The sequence below is a fragment of the Centroberyx affinis genome, unplaced genomic scaffold (genome assembly GCF_046629955.1).
Source record: "Centroberyx affinis isolate AG114_WGS23_722 - 3 ecotype Tasmania unplaced genomic scaffold, CSIRO-AGI_Caff_v1 ptg000412l_1, whole genome shotgun sequence".
Classification (NCBI taxonomy): Eukaryota; Metazoa; Chordata; class Actinopteri; order Beryciformes; family Berycidae; genus Centroberyx; species Centroberyx affinis.
Genome location: NW_027279079.1, coordinates 26764 through 40101, shown reverse-complemented (window position 1 = coordinate 40101; position 13338 = coordinate 26764). Strand labels below are relative to the sequence as shown.

The following is a 13338-nucleotide window of genomic DNA, read 5'->3' as shown; positions in this document are numbered from 1 at the left end:
GGGAGAAGGCTATGCTGATTGCTGCACCGATAGAGTAACACCTTTTGGTGGAGGCAGTGTGATGGTGTGGGGCGGTGTCTCCATCACTGGAAAAACGAGGCTTGTCATCATTGGAGGCGATCTCAATGCAGAGAGATATCAAGATGAGATTCCGCAACCAGTGGCAATCCCATATCTCCACAGTCTGGGACCGAACTCCATCCTCCAAGATGACAACGCTCGCCCCCACAGAGCGGGGTTTATCAGAGACTACCTCCAGAATTTGGGAGTAGAGAGAATGGAATGGCCTGCCAACAGTCCTGACCTCAACCCAATTGAACACTTATGGGATCAGCTTGGGCGTGCTGTTCGTGCTAGAGTGACCAACACAACCACGTTGGCTGACTTGCGACAAATCCTGGTTGAGGAGTGGAATGCCATCCCACAGCAGTGTGTGACCAGGCTGGTGACCAGCATGAGGAGGAGGTGCCAGGCTGTTGTGGCTGTGTATGGTTCTTCCACACGCTACTGAGGCTCCTGACTGTTTGTTAAATGAATAAATTGTAAAATTGCCAATATGTCTTGTTTCTTCCTTGTTACTGATAGACTTCAATCATCCAATCCACCAAACAACACCAAACAAGAGTCAATAGCAACAGCAGAATAAGCTGTTTGGCATTGGCAGAGAAGATTTGGCAAATTTTTCATGAACGCAACCCACATACTCAGCTGTGCTGCTCATCCCACAAATGCATGTTCCTTACAAATGAGGCACCATTTAAAAGGGAAATAAACAGGCTTTCCAACGGTATAAAATGTATTGCCAAGAAGCATTGTTACAACAGAGAAATAATCTACCAAACACAAAGTTCCGAACTTTTTGTTCGATGTTTACATGGGGTCTGACTAATAACTGGAAAACAATCAGTTACGTCAGTAGACTCCTATGTAATGGAACCTAGTTTACTACTCCAGCAAGTAGGCGGAGCCTTAGTAACGACCTAGAAACAGAGACGATTTCTAGTCCCTGTTGAGTCAGCCAGCCAACTTGAGCTAATGCTTTCTAGAGATCGTGGGATTTCCCAAACTGAATAAATACCACACATATAAACACAAAACTGCCTTGCTAGCTCAATCTTGTTGTAACTAAGATATCTGCTGAAAAAAATATTTTTTCCATGGACAGATTTAGCTACTATGTCCGCGAACTTCACATGTATTTTTAAGCTAGTAGCGCCGTGTCACCGACTCACCGGCACAGCTGATGGAGGATGCCAGAGCGTCTGGTAACATCAAGGCTGAACAGAGTTAGCGTAGCGTTATATTTAAATATATTGTATGATAATATGGCGGAGTAATATTTAGTGATGAGCACGGCTAGGTGTGCTGTCATGCTGATTTGATCACGTTCTAAATGTCTAGTTGACCAATCAGATTGCTTGGTCGGAACTACCTGTTGTATAATAGTCCATAATAGTAATAGTCTGTGTGTTGTTATATAGATCTGTTGCACCTATTTTCTTTCGGGAAAGTATAAAGTGGGATATACTGCAATTCATTTTCATTTGGATTTTATTTGTTCAAAAAAGCTCTGTCCAGTAACTTTTTTATTTTGAGATTTGTTTGAGTGAGAGTGAGAGAAGGTCCTGTAACCTGGTGCAGTTTTGGAGAAAATGTAAGTTATTAATAGTCAATGTTTTATTATGAACATACAATTGAATTTTAATTTTCCATTAAAGAAAAGTTACAAAAATGTTTGTGTGTGCTGTCAATTATAGTTCTTAGGAAGAAAATCGGAATCGGCCAAGAAAATTGTAATCGGTGCATCTCTACTATTCACTCTTGCTTTTGACCTCTAATCTTCTACTCCTTCCCTCTTCCCCTTTCCTCCCTTTCGTCTCACACTTTTTTTTATATTTCCTTTCATTTCATTTCAAACCTTTATTTAAACTCGAATAACCATTGAGGTTGCCCTCATTTACGATGATGTTGAGATATATTTCCTTTTCTCATCTATTTTTATCTTTTATATATATCTCTATTAAAATTGTTTTATCCTGTGTTTCTAAAACGTCTTTGAGCACTGAGAAAAGCGCTATATAAATGTAATGTATTATTATTATTTTTATTAATCTATTTGCAAGTACAATTGAGAAAATCCCCAAAAACCGGTGGTAACAGGCGAACCTCACCACCAAAAATTAAATTATTTTACCAAAGTGAAATATAATTTTAATACTTTTTACACACGACTTTGTATAACAGCTTGATAATAACCCAGGGGTTTGAAAAATTATAGCTTTTTGGCTGCAATCTCAGAGTAATCGAGGCTCACCACTGGTCAGGAAGTTGGTAGATTTCTCCTTGATGGCTGGGGTCAGCTGCTGTGTGTTGCTCAGGTATTGGAGGATGTAGATATTGGGGGCCAGGAGCACCATGTTCTGCTCCCCACAGCCATACGGCATCCTCAGCAGCCCATCCAGGTTCTGGAGGGCCCGGCCCAGGATGTCACCTGCAGAAACAAAATGACTCTTCAGTAACTAACCTAACCTTTAACAATAACCATTATTAGGGTTATTATTATTTGCAAAATATTAAGTACATGGCAAAAACGTCAGACTTTTTTTTGGTATTATAGTCAATATTCCATGAAAATGAAATAACACAAGATATTAAAAAAGTAAAGTAAAAAAAGTAAATTAAATTTGCTATTTTAGTTAAGAACTAGCATGCCAAATTTAGTTGCCATATCAACAAGTTGAGTTGAAAAAAACTAGTAGAAACTACAGTAGTAGTTTTTTTTTGTATTTTATTTTGATATCTTGAAATGGACTAATCCATTCAAAATCACCGTTATCACCTGTGGTGCCTCGTCTTATATAGGGAGTGAGCCTGTTAACCTGCCAGTATTTGCCTCGTCATAGCAACACTAAATTTAAATCAATTCATCAGTTTACCCAGGACTGATAGTGAAGCACGGGCAGATCCATCAATCACGTTCTTAGGGAGTTGAAGCTCTATTTCCTCTGTCAAAGCCTCTCCTAGGTACAGAAAAAAACAACATGAGCATGACCACAGGGACATAAAATAATAACCTTATAGAGAGGAACTCAAGTGGAGGTCAGTACTGCGTCAAAGATGTCATTTAGATTCATGTGTGCATTGAAGCTCTGATTCATTGACATCCAAAATAGTGCCCATGACCCAAATTTGGCCTGACATGAAATTGTTTTTGAACTCAAAAAGGTTCTGGAGAGTAATACATTATTCTATTTGTTCAATTAAAGGTAGTGATTTTGAGATAACTTACTTTAACTTGGCATAATACCCATGAAACCTGGAAGCTAATTCTTACCTTTCTTTTCAAACTAGTAAATGTCTAAATTACATTTTTGGCCTGCAATCTACCACCCATCTAGTGTTTTAGCCCATGCCCCTCCAAGTCAAAAATGTTTGGCCGTCCCTGGTCTAAACCATACTGACCTTTTGGACAGAGAAACCAGTTGTAGGTCTTCGTCATCTCAGTTCCTTCAGCCTGAACAGGAAGGTAAGGTAAGGACAAAAAATATAAAACAGTTCATTTCATTTTATCCAATGCAAACAAGACTAATATTATCATATAACTGTTGAATATTTTTCTTCGTCATCTTGTTTTCAAGACACGTACCTTTACAATGAGAGAGCGTGTGACCTTGTCGATGCGACCTCTGTCTGGTATAGTCGCATTCTCACATAAAGTGACGGATGTCGTAGCCTCAGCACTAACTGACACATTCACAACCCCTATGAAAGATCAACAAACACAGTAAATATGAGGTTTAATGATCTACTTCTGATCATTAATTCACAAATGCTGGATATTCTAACAGTGTCATAAACTGAGATGATCCCTTTCATTAGTGTAAAAACTCTTTGTAGGAAAGATATTATCAATGAAATGATTTCCTCGTTCGTTAGCACTCGTTCTTACATGATCATTCTATTTTCACAGGAATATTATAATGGCACTAAGGTCCTGACCTTTGTACTCTGTAATTTTGGTTGCTTGTCATTTTTGGTGATGTAGGAATTGAAGCTTATTGTAATGTTAACCCTACATGCAGACAGATCCTGAAAGGCCACACAAGTACATGCAAAGTCAATGGAGGGAGGTGGATGGAGAGAGATGGGCGTAACTTCGCTTTAAGGGGCGCAGACTAAATAAAGAGGTGTTTGCTCCAGTTGCTCCAGTCCATTTTTTCAACTTGAGAGAAATTCGCCTATTGCAGTAAAGCAAACGCCAATCAGTTCAAGCAGGACTACCCAGGCCCCTGTAAATTTCTTTCCAAAATGGAAGACAAGCTCATTGTAGTGGTGTGTGTGGTTTCCCTGAGCACTACCTATATGTCTCTTATATAAAACAAGCACAGATCCTGTACAGACCCACAGTGTGTGTGTTCAATTCTATGCACTGAAGCACTGCAACATGGTTCAGTTACCAAATTGCATAACGTAACTTAAATACCACAAGATAATAACGTTACCTACCGTTAAAGTTTGTAGGGCAGCAGGAGACGTGTTACACAGGCGAGTGTGGAGCAAACTGTGGAATGTTAAGTTTCACTTTGTTTTCACACAGGCAGACTCTGTGGATTGAATACAATGCTGCTGGTCTGCTGTCTGTTTATCTCCACATGACAAACATGACGTGATGCGGACATCAGAGATCGATTTAGATCAATTTCTATGCACTGACCAACTTGATATTGCGCCTCTGTATGGGAAGCACTGCATCTCGCAATCAAAGACGCCCTCTAGAGGGCATCTGAGGAAGTGCATCATCTCACTGAGCGTCCTTGTCTGATTGACTTAAGGAAAGAAAGATATCAACCAAAACCACTAATCATAACTTCTACTTCTGCAGCGGGCATCGAAACACATCAGGTCACATAAAAACAACAGAAATGCCCGGAATAAACCAACAGATCAATTAAAAAAACCAAGACACTCCTACCACACTGAACTAGAAGCTGAAAAACCAAAAATGGGAAACAATACCAGATCCAACACTGATGCACTGCAAGTGAAGTGCAAAATAAAGTACAAAATCAAATGAAGTAAAGTGCTGTGTAATAAATAATATAAGGCTGAAGATAAAAGTTAGGCTAACAGATTAAGCCTGTCAATGACAACAGGGATAAAGGAAGCTCTGGCAGGCCGTGTCCTTGTTATTGACATTCTGAAACAGCGGCCAATAATACTGGGCTGTGACCTTCGACAATCAATAATCATGTCTTTAGTTTTTGACATATTTAACGACAGGAAGAAATCATTGCACCAAGTTAAAATCATCGACCACAGGTCCGTGCACAACATCATCATTGTTTAAAAGACTCACAATGACTGAATCATTTGCAAACTTCAAGACATGCCTATTGTCATAATTACTTCTGCAGTTATTTGTGTACAGAATAAAAAGCAATGGTGAGAGAACACATCCCTGGGGGGAACCTGTGGAAGAGAATGATTTGGAGGATAAAACACCATTAACCCTGACACACTGTGACCTATCTGTTCCCCCTCCAGTTCGCCTACCAGCCCCGTCTTGGAGTTGAGGACTCCATCATCTATCTGCTAAACCGCGTCTACGCCCACCTGGACAAACCGGCGAGCATGGTGAGGGTCATGTTTTTTGACTTCTCCAGTGCTTTCAACACTATCCGGCCGGCTCTACTGGGTGAGAAGCTGACAGCGATGCAGGTGGATGCCCCCCTCGTGTCCTGGATTGTCAACTACCTGACTGGCAGACCGCAGTATGTGCACTTGCAACACTGTGTGTCAGACAGAGTGGTCAGCAACACTGGAGCCCCGCAGGGGACAGTCCTGTCTCCCTTCCTCTTCACCCTCTACACCACGGACTTCAACTACAACACAGAGTCCTGCCATCTTCAGAAGTTCTCTGATGACTCTGCTATAGTTGGTTGTATCAGCAAGGGTGAGGAGGCTGAGTATAGGGCTGTGGTGGGAAACTTTGTCACATGGTGTGAGCGGAACCATCTGCAGCTCAACGTGGCAAAGACTAAGGAGCTGGTTGTGGATCTGAGGAGGGCCAAGACACTGGTGACCCCTGTTTCCATCGAGGGGGTCAGTGTGGACACTGGAGGACTACAAGTACCTGGGAGTGTATATTGACAATAAACTGAACTGGGCTAAGAACACTGAAGCTCTCTACAAGAAGGGCCAGAGCCGTCTCTACTTTCTGAGGAGGCTGAGGTCCTTCAACATCTGCCGGACAATGCTGAGGATGTTTTATGATTCTGTGGTGGCCAGTGCTCTCCTGTTTGCTGTTGTGTGCTGGGGCAGCAGGTTGAGGGCAGCGGACGCCAACAGACTCAACAAACTGATCCGCAAGGCCAGTGACGTTGTCGGGGTGGAGCTGGACTCTCTGGTGGAGGTGTCACAGAGGAGGATGCTGTCCAAGTTACATGGTATCTTGGACAATGTCTCCCACCCGCTCCATGACTTGCTGGTCAAGCACAGGAGCACATTCAGTGCAAGACTCATTCCACCAAGATGCACCACAGAGCGTCACAAGAACTCATTCCTGCCTGTGGCCATCAAACTTTTCAACTCCTCCCTCAGAGTGTCAGACACTCTGAGTCAGTAGACTGGCTCTTGGACTTATTTCACCCCTGTCAGCAGTTTTAACCCATAACTTATATCTACTGTGCAATACCAACTTTTTTGTGCAACAATTCAACTGCAATAATTCAACTGTGCAATACTTATTAATTATTTACACTGGTGTATGTATATATTGGAGTATGAAGCATATTGTACAGAATTCTTATTTCTCGTATTTCTATATTATTATTTTTATTTTTATTGTCATTGTTATATATTGTAGTATAATGCACATATTTTACATGTTTCTTACTTTGTATTTCTATTTTTCTTATAATTTCTTATATATTCACTTCTACAATGTGAGCAGCTGCAATGTAACCCAATTTCCCCTCGGGGATCAATAAAGTATTTCTGATTCTGATTCTGAAGAAATCCACTATCCAGCCAACGAGATTTAAGTTTCTTTGCAAGTAGGTAAGGCTGGATAGTATTGAACACAGATGAAAAGTCAACGAATAAAAGCCTAGCATGCCAGGCCTCCAGATGTTGGACTAGAAAATGTAAGAGGGTTAGTGTCGCGTCCTCAACACCTCTGCCTACCCTATAGGCAAACTGAAGTGGGTCTAACTGACCTTTCACCTGCTTCAGTAACTCCTGCTTAACCAGCTTCTCAAAGTTTTTCATCACCAAGGAGGTGAGAGCTACTGGTCTAAAATCATTCAAGACTTTGGGGTTTTTACTATTTGCCACAGGGACAATGGTGGCATGTTTCCATACTTTAGAAACTGTTTGCAGCTGAAGAGACTGGGTGAAAATGACTTGGAAAATTTCACTCAGTTGCAAAGCACAGGGCTTAAGCACCCGGCCACTAATATTGTCTGTTCCAGGGCTCTTAGTGACTTTAGTTTTTTTTAAAAAGCTTTGCAACAGTAGGTGCATCAATTTTAAAAACAGAAGTGTCCCTGACAAGTTTACTCATATTAGTTTTTTCATAAAAATCGTCTGAATTAAATCTCAAATAAAAACTGTTTGCCAGGTGCACATTTGAAGTAAAACCATTCATTTGTGTAGACCTGTCATCGATTCCATGCCATTCCAGACAGATTTGAGGTCAGAGTCATTGCATTTGGATTCAGTTTTTTTTCTTGAATTCAAGTTTTGCCCTTACAATTTCAGCCCAAACTACTTTTCTGATTTAAGCATAAGCAATTTTATCCCCACTTCTGAAAACAGCCTTTTTTTCCCAGAAGCAGACTTTTCAGTTCCTTGGTGATCCAAGGCTTGTTGTTTGGATAGAAGACAACAGCTTTGGTTGGGATCACACTATCTACACAAAAAGAGATATAGCTGCACACTACATCTGTCAGTTCATCAATGCTATTAGATGATTCTTGAAAGACGGACCAGTCTGTACGGTCAAAGCATCCCTGTAGGGCCAGAGTGCTATCCTCACTGCACACCTGGACTTCACGTGTCTGCACTTTATCCCTATGCAGCACAGTCCTGTATGTGGGGAGCAGATGCACCACATTGTGGTCAGAGAAACCAAGTAGAGGGCCGGCGACAGACCTGTAGGCCCTCTTAATAGAGCCGTAGCAGAGGTCCAATGTCCTGTTACCACGAGTCGGACAAGTAATGTACTTATTAAAACTGCTAAACGTCTTTTTGCAATTAACATGGTTAAAATCTCTGAGGAAAAAACAAGGGGCATCAGGTGAGATAGATTGAAGTCGCTGCGACACTGAAAAGATGACATCGGCAGCAGCTTTGGCGTCCGCTCTGGGATGAATGTACACCAGTGTAAGGAGTATTAGGGGGAATTATCTCGGCAGGGAAAAGGGTCTGACTGATACAGACAATAGCTCAATGTCCGGAAGACAGATCCGTTCGCGTACAGTGACACTATTACATCAACTGGGGTTAATATACAGACACCCCCAGCATGGAGTCCGAGTCGGTGTCTGTTAACCACGTCTCAGTGAAAGCCAACACACACACACACACACACATCTCTGAACTCTTGCATAAAAGACACACAAGCTTGCAGTTCATCAGTCTTATTTTTTAGAGACTGGACATTTGCTAGGACCATGGAAGGTAAAGGAAGGCGTTTACTCTGGGTTAACTTTCTTAACCCTTGTCAGACACCACCCTTCTTCCCCCTTTTTTTCCTGAGTTTCGCAAGTTGATCCACTGGGAAATTATGCGATTGAAGTCCAAGGAGAAAGTCCTGAGTGTAGTGAATCGTGTTTGTATGAGCTTTGACAAACAATCCCAAGGCGAGGTTCAGCGTGGTTGTCAGGAAAAGTAGGAATAATACCTCCATCTTCAACTTGATCACGGTAAACTCACCCGAAAAAACGTTCATGAAACGGTAGAAACAGGAGAACACTGGTTTAAGACTAGTAAAACACTGGTTAGCTCAACAATAAGTTAAAGGACACAAACAAACAGACTCGCAAACACCTGCTGCCGGTTGCCACGACAGCAGCGCCCCGGCTGGATTATAGAAATATATCAACCATAACCACTAATCATAATGGGACTATAGAAAGATGTCAACCAAAACCACTAATCATAATGGCTGGGACCACAGCACTGACTGTTGTGTCAAGTTGTGTCATCAAACCTGAAACAAGGCAAGATTTTGCCTCACTTGCTGTCTGTTCACACAGTAAGTGTTAGCTAAAAGCATAAATTGACTGAAATTGAATAGATGAAGGTTTGGCTCTCACCTAAAATGGAGGGGGCCATCTTCCAGCTGAGGGTCTTGCGTCCACTGGCACACAGACAGGATGTGTACTCGTCACCAGAGAGGGGGGTGAGGGTGTAATCTGAGGAGGCGGCTGGCTTCACAATGATCTGTCCAGGAGAGACGCTAGTTAACTTTAAACTGGAAAACTATAGGAAAAACAAATTATGGAAATGCAGCCCTCTGTGTGGACATCCAAACCTGAAACAAGAACAATTATTGACAATTGCATTGGTATGAATACATTTCCCTCTGATCAAGTGAGCATAATACCTAGGGTTTGACCAATATGGGATTTTGAGGACTGATATCAATGGCTATGTTTTGGATCTAAGTTGTTGATAGTTTATATGTCGCGCCAATATTCAAGATCTTTAAATGTGAACTTGTGCCAAAATTAAAAGTATTCAGTATTCTTCCCCAGAAGACTGAAATGTAATTTAGACCATGTGACACTAAAGCTCTCCATTAAACCCAAAAAAGTCCCATTACAATAAAATCAGGTTACAAGCTTCCCAATGTGACCAGTGTAGTACTGATCAATTATATTTCATCAATAAATATGTAATAAAACACACTGCATCACCATCAGTTTGGATATCCCAGTATTTCTGATAAGAGACCAATATTGACAAAATATCTAACCCCAATAACATTGTGCTGTAATTGTGGTCAACCTGTCACGGAAGACTGATTTAACCATTCTTTACCAGGATGCAACTAGGCAGATAGTTGAAGACGGTTGCCTTCAGCTCAAACTCCTCCCCCCGGATGATGGAGTAGGGCAGGCTGAGCTCCAGGAAGAAGGGCTGGAAGACAGTGAGCTCTTTACGAGGAGCCAGACCAAAACCCTGAGGGGACAAGCAGAAAGCCTCCGTCTCCCAGGTGGTGATGGTGTCTGGGACAGTGAGGGCCACATCCTTCGATCCAGAATTTCTGGATTAACAGGTACAGAAGGACACCAATACTGTAGGTTAACTGGACTATAGAGGAGACAAATATGCATAACTCAGATTCGTCAAAGAAAAACAATGCAGGTCGATGAAAGAAAAGCACTTCATAATCTGATTAATTGCAGTAATTACATAATAGTGCAGTAATCAGTGACACAGAAATATCCTGTGTGAATGCAAAATTGTCACAGATGCTGCAGTCCAGAGATGTTGGAAAGTCAGAAATTTCTACTTCCTATTCGGAAAAATGAAATAGAAAGTGGGAAACAAGTTCTACGCAAACTAGCTAGCTTATATCACTGACATAATATTAGCTGTTGCATGGGGAACGGTATTTTATGTTGGGCAAATCAAATTTTGTGGACGTCCATGTTTCTGCCCTGGTTTTTCCCAGCTGGACCACCGGAATGCAGCGAGGTTGTCACTTTGACCAACAAGTTGGGGCCGCAGCATTAGTGCACGCAGAAAAAGAGTGTTCATCGTGGGAACAATTTGGGTAATGGTTGTATATAACACTGTAACGGTTAAAACAAACATCTGACTTGTTAAAATAAAATAACTGGCAAATTAGAATAAGGAATGTAGTGTGATTTTTACAAAGTTCTTTTCAAATTGTGATTCTTAAAAGAATAGTTCACCCAAAAATGAAAATTCTGTCACCATCTACTCACCCTCATGCCAAATGAAACACAGGTGAAATTTGTTAGTCCATATAATGCCGGGTTCAGACTGCAAGCGTAAGTGCCGCGAAGCGTCAATTCTCGCGCGAGCAGGAGTCTGGCTGTTCACACCAGACGCGCATTTCTCCGCGCCGGTCACCAAGCGATTCTGCTCTACAGGAGGAGAAAACCCCGTGGAAACAGGCTGTAGCTGCTGACACTTTGTACCAACAGCCACCAAAGCTTCATCTGTTCACTGCTGTCCTTGTAGAAACACTGCTGACAGCTCACTGTAGCTTTTCCACATCAGGGATGAACTTCATATTTTCCATCTTCTTAATTTCCCCCTTTCTTCACAAACTCCCTCATATCAAAGCTGTCACGTTTGTTTGTTTTCTCAGCAAGAGTCGTGACTTGTGATCAGGCAATAATTAGGAAAGCCTAGGGGACCTAGATATCTCTCTCTCCCCCTCTCTCTATCTCTTTAAATAATTACATATATAAATTAAGTAGCCTGTAAATAAACAAACTTAAACATGTGTCCTGGTTTACTTTTGTGGTAACTCAATAACAGACGCAATTTTCAAAAGACAAGTGATAATTCAAAACCAGATAGATCATCATCCTACAATGTGTTGCATTTAAAACTTGCATCAGTGCAGATGGATTCAACAACAACAGTGAAGACCCTGGTAAGTTGATCATTTAATATATTTGTGATTCTGTGGTGATATAATGGAGATATGACCATCTATAGTGTTTTCTATGGTGTTTTCCTGTGAAATGCGCGCCGCGGCTTGCGGAGAAAATAGACCAGACGCTGAAACTGGCGCTCCAAATCGCGAGCCGGTTGCGGAGCTCCGCACCAAGGCGCGGCCCGGTCTGAATGGTCAAGTCGGTTAACATGGGCGCCGAAAGGAAACTGGCTCCGCTTCGGGGCGCTTACGCTTGTGGTCTGAACCCGGCGTAACACACAGGGAGGTTGCCAGCACAACTTTGTAGCAGCCTTCTCCAAAACAACTGAAGTCAATGGGGACCTGTTCTTTAGAGTTCCAAAACAAAAACAGCCAAACAATCACACTGTGAATAGAAAGACCTATACACCATTATTTGTTGCAAATCAATCGGCTATAGTTAAGATTTGCACAAAATTATGGTGTAAATATAGATATATATATCTTTTTGGAACTGGTCCCCACTGACTTCAGCTGTTTTGGAGAAGGCTGCTATGGAGTTGTGCTGCAACCTCCCTGTGTGTTATATGGACAAACTTCACCTGTGTTTCAACTGGCATGAGGGGGAGTAGATGATGACAGAATTTTTAATTTTGTGTGAACTATTCCTTTAAATGGTTCTTTACAGACCATAAAGGGTCTATGTAGAATCAATTGAGCATGTTACTATACAGAACATTTTTCTAGTGCTGTGCAGAACCCTTTTGGTTAAGGTGATGGGCCTACAAATCACATCATGTCGCAAGGCTTGTGACAGAAGCTCACCCGACTTCCACAAGGTCCCATATCCAAGTCTCGGGGAAGAAACTGCGGACTGTCTCTATTGGTGGAGGTAACTCAGCTATGCTGTCTACGGATTTAGGTAATACGCCTTCCATAAATTCTGGGTAGATGTCTGAAAAGAACAGTTTTCAATGAGAAGGCGGCAACAATAATACAGTGAACTGATTTATGCTGGTTAATATTCACCATGCTTCACTGGATAGTATTCTCTTCCCTTAAACTTGAGACACGAAGGTATTCTGATAATCAAATTTGTCACCATCTTCAGTCCCAAATTCTAGATAAACCAACAACATTTATAGATGTCACTGCAAAGTTGTGTCCATACTGTAGTGTCCATATTGTTAGCCATTTGATAGTTGCAATTTTTTGTATGAATTATACTTTAAACAGTTAATATGGAAAATGTGGCATAAACGGTACCATGAAAACTGTATAAGCATCATCTCTCTCTTCATGTCCAGGGTTTGTGTAAAGGCATCTTTTTGGTCTCACATGCAAACATGATACAGCATCTTCAACCTCGTATGGAAAAAAGGATGTTTCTTTCACAGGCAACAACTCAAATATCTGAAAAGAAATATAAGGGTCAAATATATAAATTGTTTTAAGTATTCGTTGCTTTATAGCACTGACTGATAACAAGCTCCTGAGAGCTATGGGCTACTCTTGTATAATGAGATGTGGATGATACTGCTTCAGAAGTATAGCTATCAAAACCTCTGATCTCCAAAAACAGCCCCTATCTTTGAGGTGCATCCCTACAGTGGGATTCATCCTACTTACATGCTTTAAATTCTGAAATACTTCCTCAGAAGAATATAAACTGAAATTCCTGACTTTGACTCGTGGTAAATGGTAAAGTTCTAGAT

At 41.4% G+C, this 13338-nt stretch overlaps 1 pseudogene; it reads right to left on the bottom strand.

The window, feature by feature from the left end:
• LOC139641939 (alpha-2-macroglobulin-like) overlaps window positions 1–13338 on the bottom strand; it is a 33285-nt pseudogene that overhangs the window by 8162 nt on the left and 11785 nt on the right.